This window comes from Odocoileus virginianus, chromosome 6 (genome assembly GCF_023699985.2).
Source record: "Odocoileus virginianus isolate 20LAN1187 ecotype Illinois chromosome 6, Ovbor_1.2, whole genome shotgun sequence".
Taxonomy (NCBI): domain Eukaryota; kingdom Metazoa; phylum Chordata; class Mammalia; order Artiodactyla; family Cervidae; genus Odocoileus; species Odocoileus virginianus.
In genome coordinates this window covers 43,684,646-43,698,757 of record NC_069679.1, presented here as the reverse complement: position 1 = coordinate 43,698,757, position 14,112 = coordinate 43,684,646, and the positions used below count along the sequence as shown (strand labels likewise).

The 14,112-nt window shown below is 40.9% G+C and overlaps 1 protein-coding gene across 3 annotated transcripts in view; it reads right to left on the bottom strand.

The window, feature by feature from the left end:
- Positions 1–14,112, bottom strand: part of RAB27A (RAB27A, member RAS oncogene family) — an 85,995-nt gene that overhangs the window by 44,961 nt on the left and 26,922 nt on the right. The gene's annotated exons all lie outside the window — the stretch shown is intronic.

Here is a 14,112-nt window from a genome sequence, read left to right as displayed (position 1 = left end):
TAAAAGTATAAAGCTAGCCCTCACATGGGCTTCCCTGTGACTCATTTGGTAAAGAATCTGAGAGATGGGAATAGCAGACCACCTGACCTGCCTCTTGAGAAACCTATATGGAGGTCAAGAAGCAACAGAACTGGACATGGAACAACAGACGGGTTCCAAATAGAGAAAGGAGTACGTCAAGGCTATCTACTGTCACCCTGCTTATTTAACTTATATGCAGAGTACATCATGTGAAATGCAAGGCTGGATGAAGCACAAGCTGGGATCAAGATTGCTGGGAGAAACATCAATAAGCTCAGATATGCAGAAGACACCACCCTTATGGCACAAAGTGAAGAACTGAAGAGCCTCCTGATGAAAGTGAAAGAGGAGAGTGAAAAAGTTGGCTTAAAACTCAATATTCAGAAAACTAAGATCATGGCAATCTGTCCTATCACTTCATGGCAAATATATGGGGAAGCAATGGAAACAGTGACAACTTTTATTTTTTTGGACTCCAAAATCACTGCAGATGGTGACTGCAGTCATGAAATTAAAAGACTCTTGCTCCTTGGAAGAAAATCTAATGCCAACCTAGACAGCATATTAAAAAGTAGAGACATTACTTTATCAACAAAGGTCCATCTAGTCAAAGCTATGGTTTTTCCAGTAGTCATGTATGGATGTGAGAGTTGGACTACAAAGAATGCTGACTGCCAAAGAATTGATGCTTTTGAACTGTGGTGTTGGAGAAGACTCTTGAGAGTCCCTTGGAGTGCAAGGAGATCCAACCAATCCATCCTAAAGGAAATCAGTCCTGAATATTCATTGGAAGGACTGATGCTGAAGCTGATACTCCAATACTTTGGCCACCTGATGTGAAGAACCAACTCATTTGAAAAGACCCTGATGCTGGAAAGATTGAAGGCAGGAGGAGAAGGGGACAACAGAGGATGAGATGATTGGATGGCATCACCGACGCGATAGACATGAGTTTGAGTAGGCTCTGGGAGTAGGTGATGGACAGGGAAGCCTGGCATGCTGCAGTCCATGGGGTCACAAAGAGTCGGACATGACAGAGCAACTGAACTGAACTAGCCCTCACATACCAACAAATTTGATTGCAAAAGTTAGTAAGCTAAGCATTTTGACCCCAGGAACTATCTTTCCATTAAAATAATGATGTTGTCACTGATATTATTCTAATTTAGAACTTTCCTATTTATTTGTACATCACAGAAAAATACAATTGCTATATAGCTATTAAACACTGAAAATAAACCAAAACTCCTAACAATGATACTGAAATTTTCCTAGAAATGAGTATCACCTTAAAAGTTCAAATGTTCAAGAAAATGTTTTAAACAAATGTTCAAGAAAAGCTTTTCCATATTTACATTTTAGATAGAACATGATAAATAAAATTATTCTGCATAGAAATTACAATTTTTTATTTGAAATAATTTCCCTTAACTACTGGTACCTCTAAGCAGTTGAGATACATATAACTTTAGCTTTTATAAAATAGTTCTAAAATGAACATTTCTGACACAGAAAAGAACAGACTAAAGTTCTATTACTTCTCTAACAGCTCTTGATCTTGATCTCTGTAGGAGACAGAACTTCACAAAAGAAAATGTGTAGGCTTCTCCGAGGAAACTGGACATTCACTGCATGCATTCTAACGCAAGAAGCTTCACATCTGGTTCAGATACAAAATGACTGTTAACTCAGGAGATGCAGTGTGACTTTCCAAACCAAAATCTGGAGCATGTGGTCTGTCAATGGATTTTTATGACCCTTTTGGGAAAAGGCAGAATTGGAAATACAGTTTAGCTGTCAAAGTACTGGAATTTCTAAAGCACCTCACCAACTTTCAGGGCAGTGCAAAAAAAGAAGTGAAATGAAGCAGTCCCAGAACAGCCACGGCGCTGGTCATCACAGCACATCTCTGGCCACGGAGGACACAGGCAGTCATTTGAATTCCCTTCACTTCTGACCATCAGGGCTCAGGACTGAGACTCTATTGATCGCCATAGTAGAGAAAAGGGGAGGGAAGTTGTTTCACCAGCAACAACCTCTTCTACTTAAGTTCCTTTTCTCACAGCCTCAGTAATTAACAATGATCACAAACTAAGCCAAATGCTTCTCTACCCATTCAAATCTCACCCTCGAAATCAGTCCTCCAAAGCCCATCAAGGTCTGGATATTCCTTTAATCAACGTTTTCTCAACATATCTGAGTGCTCTGTCTTCATTAACCTGGACAGGTGGTGTTAGGCTACTTCTGAGTACTCCTCTCCCATCCCTCATCTCCGCAGTAAACTTTTTGTGTTGCCTGGACTGTCTTCTTGTGTGCGGGTTCCCCTCCGCCCCTCACCACTGGTCTGACAACAGGCCAGCTGCCACTCCATTGCTAACTGTGTCCACCATCTGACTTTCTCTGACAGCTTCATCCCTCCTCCGCTTCCCTCTGTTCCCTGCTGATTACATTCAGGAATGACTCAAAAAGTGTCTTAGAGCGCCACTGACAGCTGCTCTTTTTTGGTAAATTAAGTTACATTTGCATTCAACTTAACAGTATTTGGGAGAAGGAAATGGCAACCCACTCCAGTATTCTTGCCTGGAGAATCCTGTGGACAGAGGAGCCTGGAGGACTGCTGTCCATGGGGTCGCACAGAGCCAGACATGACTGAAGCGACTTAGCATGCATGCATGCACTGGAGAAGGAAATGGCAACCCACGCCAGTATTCTTGCCTGGAGAATCCCAGGGACAGGGGAGCCTGGTGGGCTGCCATCTTTGGGGTCGCACAGAGTCAGACACGACTGAAGCAACTTAGCAGCAGCAGCAGCAGTAACAGAATTTGATAAGCAATTTCTACACGCCCAGTACTGTGTTGACAGCTACAAAAGGCACAGGAGAAATATGTGATCTCGCCACTTTCCTCAAGAAGCTAGCAATCAGGATAAGGAAACAAAATGAACTCATTTTCCACAAAAGACACATGAAACAAGATCATCAGGATACAAGATGTCACCCAGCACAGGATATCAATCATGTATTGGGGCTTTGTCGCTTCCTAGCGGTGTGATCTATGGCAAGTCATGTAACCTTTCCGAGCCTGTTTCCTCAACATGAGAGATTTTATCTAGCAAGATGATTGGGAGGACTGAAGACCCTGAGCAGTCAGAAACAGGGCACAATCTGACCAAGGCTTCAGACAGGGGCCAGGGCTTGAGCTGAACACCTTCAAAGCGGTGAGGAGTAGGAAAATGGCACGTCTGGTACAAGAGCATGTTTTGACTGCAATTTAACAGGTACTGAGACCAGTTAACTACTTCAAAGGTGACAAATGTAACTAAGATATAGTCCTTCCCCTCAGAATTTACAGTCAGAGAAACATAAGACAAATACACAAATAACTATAAAGCTGGCGATAAATACAAAGGAACGCTTATGAGGTGATGTGGCAAGTTAAAGAGGGCTGGACAACTAACCGTCAGTGTTCAGCTTTGCTACCACCTGTGTGTGATCCAACACTTTCCAGGCCTCGTTTCCTCAAATATGAAATAAGAGGGCTGGACTCAATGGATTCTTCCTCACACAATTCTCAATCCAAAGACTTCAGCCATGAGAAGCTTAAATGGGGTCCTGGTGGCAGCTGCCCCTTGTATCACCTCTCACTCTTTAAAGATGAGAGCCTAGACATGAGAATAAGATGGAAATGAAACAGAGGAGGACAGTAGAATGGGAAAGACTAGAGATATCTTCAAGAAAGTTAGAGATAACAAGGAAATATTTCATGCAAAGATGGGCACAATAAAGGACAGGAACGATAAGGATCTAACAATAACAGAAGAGATTAAGAAGAGGCGACAAGAATGCACTGAAGAATTATACAAAAAAGGTCTTAAAGACCCAGGTAACTACAGTGGTATTGTCAGTCATCTAGAGCCAGACATTTTGGAGTGTGAAGTACAGTGGGCCTTAGGAAGCATCACTACGAACAAAGCTAGGGGAGGTGATGGAATTCCAGCTGAGCTATTTCAAATCCTAAAAGATGATGCTGTGAAAGTGCTGCACTCAATATGCCAGCAAATTTGGAAAACTCAGCAGTGGCTACAGGACTGGAAAAGGTCAGTTTTCATTCCAAAGGCAATGCCAAAGAATGCTCAAACTACTGCACAATTGCACTCATCTCACATGCTAGTAAAGTAATGCTCAAAATTCTCCAAGCCAGGCTTCAGTAATACATGAACCGACAACTTCCAGATGTTCAAGCTGGTTTTAGAAAAGGCAGAGGAACCAGAAATCAAATTGCCAACATCCACTGGATCATGGAAAAAGCAAGAGAGTTCCAGAAAAACATCTATTTCTGCTTTATTGACTATGCCAAAGCCTTTGACTGTGTGGATCACAATAAACTATGGAAAATTCTGAAAGAGATGGGAATACTAGAGCACCTGACCTGCCTCTTGAGAAATTTGTATGCAGGTCAGGAAGCAGCAGTTAGAACTGAACATGGAAAAACAGACTGGTTCCAAATAGGAAAAGGAGTACGTCAAGGCTGTATACTATCACCCTGCTTATTTAACTTATATGCAGACTACATCAATTGAAACGCTGGGCTGGATGAAGCACAAGCTGGAATCAAGATTGCTGGGAGAAATATCAACAACCTCAGATATGCAGATGACACCACCCTTATGGCAGAAAGTGAATCAGAACTGAAGAGCCTCTTGATGAAAGTGAAGGAGGAGAGTGAAAAAGTTGGCCTAAAGCTCAACATTTAGAAAACTAAAATCAGGCAATCTGCTCCCATCACTTTATGGCAAATAGGGGGGAAACAGTGGCAGACTTTTTATTTTGGGGGGCTCCAGAATCACTGCAGATAGTGACTGCAGCCTTGAAATTAAAAGACGCTTACTCCTTGGAAGGAAAGTTATGACAAACCTAGACAGCATATTAAAAAGCAGAGACATTACTTTGCCAACAAAGGTCCATCCTGTCAAGGCTATGGTTTTTCAAGTAGTCATGTATGGATGTGAGAGTTGGACTACAAAGAAAGCTGACTGCCGAAGAATTGACTCTTTAGAACTGTGGTGTTGGAGAAGACTCTTGAGAGTCCCTTGCACTGCAAGGAGATCCAACCAGTCCATACTAAAGGAAATCAGTCCTGAATATTCATTGGAAGGACTGATGCTGAAGCTGAAACTCCAATACTCTGGCCACCTGATGAGAAGAAGTGACTCATTGGAAAAGACCCTGATGCTGGGAAAGACTGAAGGAGGGAGAAGATGGGGATGACAGAGGATGAGATTGTTGGATGGTATCACCAACTCAATGGACATGAGTTTGAGCTAAACTCTGGGAGTTGGTGATGGACAGGGAGGCCTGGTATGCTGCAGTCCATGGGGTCACAAGGAGTTGGACACAACTGAGCGACTGAACTGAACTGAACTGACATCTGAACCAATTCAGAACATACCAAAGGAGAAGGATGGGCACGAAAGAATGACCTTCGTGGGACATTGGTATGTATATGTTCAATAATACAAGACAATGCCAAACTGAGGGCTTCTCCGGTGGCTCAGTGGTAAAGACTCTGCCCGCAATGCAGGAGCCATGGGTATGATCCCTGGGTCAGGAAAATTCCCTGGAGAATGCAATGGCAACCCACTCCAGTAAACTTGCCTGGAAAATCCCATGGACAGAGGAGCCTGGCTGGCTACCGTCCATGGCGTCACAAAGAGTTGGACATGACTGAGCAACTCAACCACCACAGTTGTTCTACACTCCCAACTTCACATCTTCACCAACATCAGGTGTTTATTGTCAGACTTCTCAAAATGGTACCACATTGTAATGTAAATTAGCATTTCTTTGATTGCTAATGTGGTTGAGCAATTCAATTTCATTTTTTTTTTTTTTAGTTTGTTGGCCATTCAGTTTCTTCCTGTGGAAAAGCACAGTCATGCCCTTTCCCTTTTTTTCTATTGGGTTGTCTTTTCCTTATGAACATGCAGGAATTCTTTTGAGAAGAATGTTCTAGGTACTCGTCCTTTGACACTTACAGTGGTTGCAAATATCTTCCTCCTATTTGTGGTTTGTCTTTTTACTTTTTTTTTAATTGAAATATAGTTGGATTTGCAATGTTGTATAAATTTCTGTTGTACAGTAAAGTGACAGTTATTATATATATATATATATATATATATACACACACACATATATATGTGTGTGTGTTTGTGTACATGCCAAGTTGCTTCAGTCGTGTCCAACTCTCTGTGACCCCATGGACTGTAGCCCACCATGCTTCTCTTTCCATGGGATTTCCCAGGTAAGAATACTGGAGTGGGTTGCCATTTCCCTCTCCAGGGGATCTTCCCAACCCAGCAATCAAACCCACCTCTCTTATGTCTCCTGCACTGGCAGGCAGGTTCTTTACCACTAGCATACTCGGGTGTGTGTGTGTGTGTGTGTGTGTGTGTGTGTGTGTGTGTGTGTGTGTTCGTTCTTTACCACTAGCATACTCTGGTGTGTGTGTGTGTGTGTTCGTTCTTTACCACTAGCATACTCGGGTGTGTGTGTGTGTGTGTGTGTGTTCGTTCTTTACCACTAGCATACTCGGGTGTGTGCGTGTGTGTGTGTGTGTGTGTGTTCGTTCTTTACCACTAGCATACTCGGGTGTGTGTGTGTGTGTGTGTGTGTGTGTTCGTTCTTTACCACTAGCATACTCGGGTGTGTGTGTGTGTGTGTGTGTGTGTGTGTGTGTGTTCGTTCTTTACCACTAGCATACTCGGGTGTGTGTGTGTGTGTGTGTGTGTGTGTTCGTTCTTTACCACTAGCATACTCGGGTGTGTGTGTGTGTGTGTGTGTGTGTGTGTGTGTGTTCGTTCTTTACCACTAGCATACTCGGGGGTGTGTGTGTGTTCTTTACCAGCATACTCGGGGGTGGGTGGGTGGGTGGGTGTGTAGTTGTTGCTTAGTTGCTAGATTGTATCCAACTCTTTTGCGACCCCATGGACTGTAGCCTGCCAGGATCTTTCTGTCCATGGGATTTCCCAGGCAAGAGTACTAGAGTGGGTTGCCATTTCCCACTTCCTGACCCAGGGATTGAACCCATGTCTCCTGCATCAGCAGTGGGATCTTCATCACTGAGCCACCAGGAACACTCTCTCTATATATGTATATATTCTCTTCCATTTTGGTTAATCTCTGGACACTGACTGCACAGTTCCCCATGCTATACAGTAGGACCTAGTTGTTTGTCCTTTCTCTTCAATAGTTCAACCTTCAAGTAGTCATACCTATCAATCTTTTATACATAGTTTTCTTTACATAATATAAAACAAATCCATGGACTTCCCTCATGGTCCAGTGATTAAGGCTCCACACTTCCACTTTGGGGTGTGTGGGTTGGATCCCTGGTCAGGAAGTTCTGCATACCTCGTAATGTGACCAAAAAACGAAACAAAAATACAGCTAAGAAATCCTTCTTTACCTAAAGTGATAAAGATACTCTTCTAAAAAAAAATAAAATAAAATAAAAAAATTTTAAAAAAAGATATTCTTCTACATTATTTTTCAAAAGATTTTTGCCTTTCACATTTCTTCAATCCAGTAGTAATTTTTAAGGTGCATGTAGGAATCCAATTTCACTAATCTTCCTTGAAAGACACCTAATTATCATAGCACCATTTATCGAGAAAAATTACTCTTTTCCTAGTGAGTCACCATATCGGGGCAGATCTGTTTCAGGATTTGCTCTTCTATTCTTTTGGTCATTTAGCTACCATGACTTTAAAACACAGCTTTGTATTTATTTTTTATATCTGAGAGGACCAGATCCTGCTGCCTCACTGTGGACATTCTTGACCTTTCACACTTCCATCTAAGTTCCTCAGAACTTGAGTATGTTAAATCTATAGATCAAACTGAGAAGACTTACATATTCATGATTTTGAATCTTTCTATCCATGCATATATATATAATCTCTACATTTATTTATGCTTTCTTTAATGCCTTTACAAATGTCAAAGTAAATTCCCTTCATAAAGACTTTGTACGTTTTTAGACTTACTGGTGCTTTATATTTTTGTTACTATTATAGTGATATCTTTTAAATATATATACTGACATGTATATTACCATCTATTTATTACTTAGTCACACTATTCTAATGATTTGTTATACATAGTTGAAAATAAATACATGTTTTTTTCTTTTCTAATCTTCATACATTTTATTTATAGTCTTTGTCTTACTGTGCTAGTTAGGACCTCCAAAAGTACTGAATAAACATCTTGATACTAATGTTCACTGTTAAGAACAACATTTGCTGTAGGTTTTTGGTAGACACTATTATCAGGATAAGGAAATACTCCACCTACTCTTCGTTTTCTAAGAATGAATATTATGAATGTACATCAATTTTATCAAATTTTGTTTCTAAATATACTGAGAAAAATATGTGATTTTTTTTCCTCCTTTAATTTGTTAATTTAAAAGCTTTTACAATTATTCTGCCTTTGATCTTTATTTTTCTTTTAGTTTTCTAACTTTCCGAACTTCTTATTGATAACTTGTACCCAGGACTTCTCTTTCAAAGTCATTGCTTCTTCCAAGTCCATCCTTGAGGAAAGGATGCTATAATTCTCAGAGTCATTAATAAATATTTGGATAAATAAAAAATGAATTCTCTATTAAGTTCCATATAATTGAAATGATTTAGTCAAAACTAGCCTTCAAATGTAACACATCACATTTTACACAAGTTGCTCGAGTTTGGGGCCAAAAGAAAAAGGGTTACTCAAGATGCAGTCACTTAGAGACAGAAGTAATTATCACAAAGTTTTTCAACTGAAATAGTCTTGCATTACTTAGAGTGACATCAGAAAATCATTAGCTAGCTTTTGAATTTTCTTTTCAATACTATGTTGGACTTTTAAGTACTGGGGTTCAAGCACACCCTATTGTAACACTAAGCATTGAGGGTAACGCATTTAAAAAATGGTAAGCATCTTAAGAGAGATAAAAAGTGAAGCTTATATATATTTTGTAATTCAACACTATCAGCCAAAGGAGCCAGTCCATGCCTCAAAACCATTCCAATACTAAACCAGACCAGCCATGATGATCATCTAATTTGTAGAGTCTGAAGACAGAGGGGGAAAAGGCAGCTATTCCCTTTTGTTTAAAGTGGGAGGAACAAATCTAGTTTGTGGAATGCTGCATCTACAAAAGACTGGGCAGGTTCTATGTTAGTAAGAAGTGATCACATGTTTGTTTTGTTCATTCATTTAACAGTTGAGTGCCCACACCCATCACTGTGCAAGGTGATAGAAATGCAAATACGACAGATACAGCATCTGCATCCTCCCACCAAATTTACCATCTAACGGACAATACTGACCACTGAAGCAAGACTCCAAGCGTGGTTAGTACCTATGGCCAGCATAAAAAAAGGAGCACAGGAGATTAACACCTAATCTAGACACAGGGGCGGGGCTCATGTTGAGTTCTGAGAGAAAGCATACAAAAGGTTTGGTGTCTGGAAGTGGGTAAATTCTCGAAGTAATCTGCAGTCCTAAACAATACATTAAAGCTGGGATTCCCTGGGAGGCAAGCACTCTACAGTGTAGAACAGGAGAGAATAGAAAAGCTAAAAGATCCAAAGACCCTCATCCATACCCTCCCCTCGTCCCACCTCATTGCCTCCCCCACACACAACTGTGTGACTCACCAAAAGGTTATAGCTTTAAAAAAAAAAGCCAATGTATTCCCCAGATACTTGGAGAAATGACTGTGACAGTGAATATGAAACAGGCTCCTCATCTTTCTTGCCTTATCATACCTCTCTTGGTATGCACTAGACCCCACCCAATCTGTCATCTCCCTCTGCTAGTCAAAAGCTGTGATCTTCATGTGGTGGGTTAGTCGCTCAGTCGTATCCAACTCTTTGTGACCCCATAGACTGTAGCCTGCCAGGCTCCTCTGTCCATGGGATTTTCCAGGCAAGAATACTGGAGAGGTTCCCATTTCCTTCACAAGGGGATCTTCCCAGTCCAGGGATCGAACCCATGGTTCCTGCATCTCCTACATTGAAGGCAGATTTTTTGCCGCTAAGCCACCAATGAAGCCCCTGACCTTCATGCTGCTGCTGCTGCTAAGTTGCTTCAGTCGTGTCTGACTCTGTGAGACCCCATACACAGCAGCCCACCAGGCTCCTCTGTCCCTGGGATTCTCCAGGCAAGAATGCTGGAGTGGGTTGCCATTTCCTTCCCCAATACATGCATGCATGCTAAGGTGCTTCAGTCCTGTCTGACTCTGTGCGACCCCATGGATAGCAGCCCACCAGGCTCCTCTGTCCATGGGAGTTTCTAGGCAAGAATACTGGAGTGGGTTGCCATTTCCTTCTCCACCTGACCTTTATACACATGGCCAAAATGCACATAAAAAGATGCTTAACATCACTAATTATCAGAGAAATACAAATCAAAACTACGGTGAGTTATCATCTCACACCAGCCAGAATGGTCATTATCCAAAAAAATCTACAAACAATAAATGCTGGAGAGAGTGTGGAGAAAAAGGAACCCTGCTACACTGTTGGTGGAAATGTAAATTGGTACAGCTACTATGGAGAACCGAATAGAAGTTCCTTAAAAACTAAAAATAGAACTACCACATGACCCAGCAATCCCACTCCTGGGCATCCATCTGGAGAAAAATCATAATTCGAAAAGATAAATGCATCCCTGTATTCAGTGCACCACTATTTACAGTAGCCAGGACATGGAAGCAACCTAAATGTCCACTGCCAGAGGAATGAGTTAAGATGTGGAACATACATACAACAGAGTATTACTCAGCCATTAAGAAAGAACAAAATAATGCCATTTGTAGCAACATGGATGGACCTAGAGATCATCATACTAAGTAGAGTAAGTCAGACAGAGAAAGACAAATTCATGATATTACTCATATGAGGAATCTAATTTTTAAAAATGATAAAAATCAACTTATGTACAAAACAGAAACAGACTTTCAGATACCGAAAACAAACGTGGTGACCAAAGGGGAAAGGTGGGGGAGGGAGGATAAATCAGGAACTTGAGATTAACAAACACATACTACTATATATATAAGAAAGATAACCAACAAGGACCTACTGTATAGCACAGGGAACTCTACTCAATATTTTGTGATAATCAATATGAGAAAAGAATCTGAAAAAGAGGGATATATGTATAACTGAATCATTTTGCTATACACCTGAAACTAACACAAAATTGTAAATCAACTATAATCTAATAACATTTTTAACGTGATCTTACCACTTTTTAAAAAGTGATGTCTTCATTTTAAAATTAAAGAAACTGAAGCTACATTTCTATACTCTGGCTAATTACTTACGATGCATTTTTGAAAAAACTTTGCCAAGTCTTATTTTCAATTGGTCTATACAATTATACTGAAGTCTGTATTTAACTCTATAAAATACAGCTATTTTACCAATATTGTTAGATGAGGCATGATCTAGAAATGAAAAAGGACAATTAAAAGAAATAGAAATCAACAAGCAGCTCTCAAACAAACTTCAAGTCCTTTGTCCTAAGAAAAGTAAATTAAAAATCACAAGAATATACAGAATTGTAGTTTACACCTGACTCCAAAGAGCTGCAGGGCCATTGCCAGCGGTTGTTTTTTTTTGTTTTTTGTTTTTTTTTAGCAGTTACATTTTAAAACACCATTTTAAAAATTTAAAAAGAAAACAGTCTCTATCTTCATTCTGTGGTTCTATAAAGACTTACTCACTTTTAGTTTTTAAACACTTTTCAGAAGTATAAAAACTAGACTAAATGGAAATGTATATATTTATTTTTTGGCCGTGCCACATAGCGTGTGCGATCTTAGTTTCCTGAATAAGGAGGGAACCCGTGCCCCCTGCATTGGGAGCACAGAGTCTTAACCACTGGGCCACCAGGGAAGTCCCAGGAATCTAATTTTTTTAACAGCACTTTTTAGAGGCTTTAGAGGAAAAACCTGGCTCAAGAGACCAACGCAAAATTGCAAACATTATAAAGCACAGGATGACAAGGAGAATGGGCTGTGACAGACACAGAGGTACTTGCCAAGATATATACATAAACCCAATGTCCTTAAATATAACTGAAACTAAATGCAAAATGATATACAAATGTCAATCCAAAAGTTGTTAATAATTTTAAATAAAATCTGACAAGTGGACTGTCCTACACCAACGATCTAAAGATATACCAGCAAAGCCCAAAGAAAGTGAGGAGAGAGAAGCTAGGATGAATGATAGAAATTCAGGTGGTAGCTGATGAGCACATCAGTTCAAACATCATGCATGTACCAAGTGAGCACTGAGAACAGACCCTGCACGTATCACTATGCTAAGCACCTAGAACGAGGCTCCAGAAAAGCAACAGTCTAACAGAAGTGCTGTACATGAACATGAACAATGAAGATGCAGTGGAATGAGAACTGTTACAGAAATATGCACACAGGACTGGGCAGCTGGGAGACCTGGGGCAGAGAGGGCCAAGGAAGTGGAGGAGCCCACCAAGTCACCCCCCAGAGGGGTACCCCAGCCACGGACTTACAGCAGCACACAGAGGGATAAGTGACACCTGAAAGAACAAAATTACACAGTTCACAGATGATGTGGTAAAGAACATTACCTCACAGGTCAAATAAGCCTTATCCTTTAAAGAGAACAGAAATCACCAACAAAAACATTATCGATGCCAATCTGAAAGGTGTAACTGAGTTTTGATGGAATTAGGTAAGGGCTGTCTGACATCTGAAGTACAAAACAGACAAGGCTTGGAGCCATGAAAAGGGAACAGGTAACAGACTGGGAGAGGGGGGAGTCAGGGAAGGGCATCTATATTTGCAAAGGTCTAAGAGGGAAAGGTTATGATGCATGTAGGGAACCTCAGCAGATGCATGCCATTACTGGACTGTACCAGGATGGGAGAGGAGGTGTCCAGACAGGCTGAAAAGATGGGAGAGGGTTTGGGACCTGGGCCTGAAAGGACTCTTGTATGACACTAGAAAGTCTGTGTGTTATCCTCTGGGCAATGCAAACTCACTGCAGGCTCTTATGAAGGAGAGGAACATGAGGTCTGTGCCTGAAAGTGATCTTTCAGAGGATACACAGAGGACCAGAAAGCTATGATGAGAGATTGTGAGTGACTTGTGTTGGTGACAGTGGGACGCAGAGGAAGAGATTAATTCAAGATAGATTTAGGAGGTAGAAAATCAGTATAGCTCCTTAACTGACTGGTACAGGAGTTAAAGATAATCAAAACTTTCAGTTTATTAACTGAATGGAAGATACTATCATTAAGAGAGGAAAGGGCTTCCCAGGTGACTTAGTGGTAAAGAATCTACCTGGCAATGCAGGAGATGCAGGTTCGATCCCTGGGTTGGGAAGATCCCCTGGCAGAAGAAATGGCAACCCACTCCGGTAATCTTGCCTAGAAAATCCCATGGACAGAGAAGTCTGGTGGGCTACAGTCCATGAGGTCACAGAGAGTCAGACACACTTGAGCACCCACACACAAGCAAGAGAAGAAAAGCTGGTTTGAGATGATGATAAACACTTAGTGAGTACTTTTCTAAGCCCTTTAATATATTAACTCACTAGAGCCTCACAACAACCCTATGAACTCTCTAATTTACAGATAAGAAAACTGACACACAGAAAGGCTAAGTAAGTTCTCCAAGGTCACACAGTCAATAAAAGGCAAAGCCAAGGTTTAAACCCAGACGCACTCTGTGCATAATCCTGTGTGGAATATGACCACTTATATGTCCCTCATGTCACAGGGATATCCAGGGAAATATGTTTAATTGGCATTTGGAAAACAGAATATTAGGGCTCAGAAGAAAAATAAGGGTTAACAAGATGGATTTTAGAGTCATCAACAAAGCTGATTTCCTGAGGCCATGCGAGAGATAAGGCCTTTTAGAAGGAAGAGAGATCCAAGGACACTAGAAAGAATTTTCAAACAACAGTCCACAGCCTGCATCAGTCACCACCACAGAGTGGTATGAGCTTAAAGCCGTCTGGACTTCCTCCTCCTTGTGAAAACAG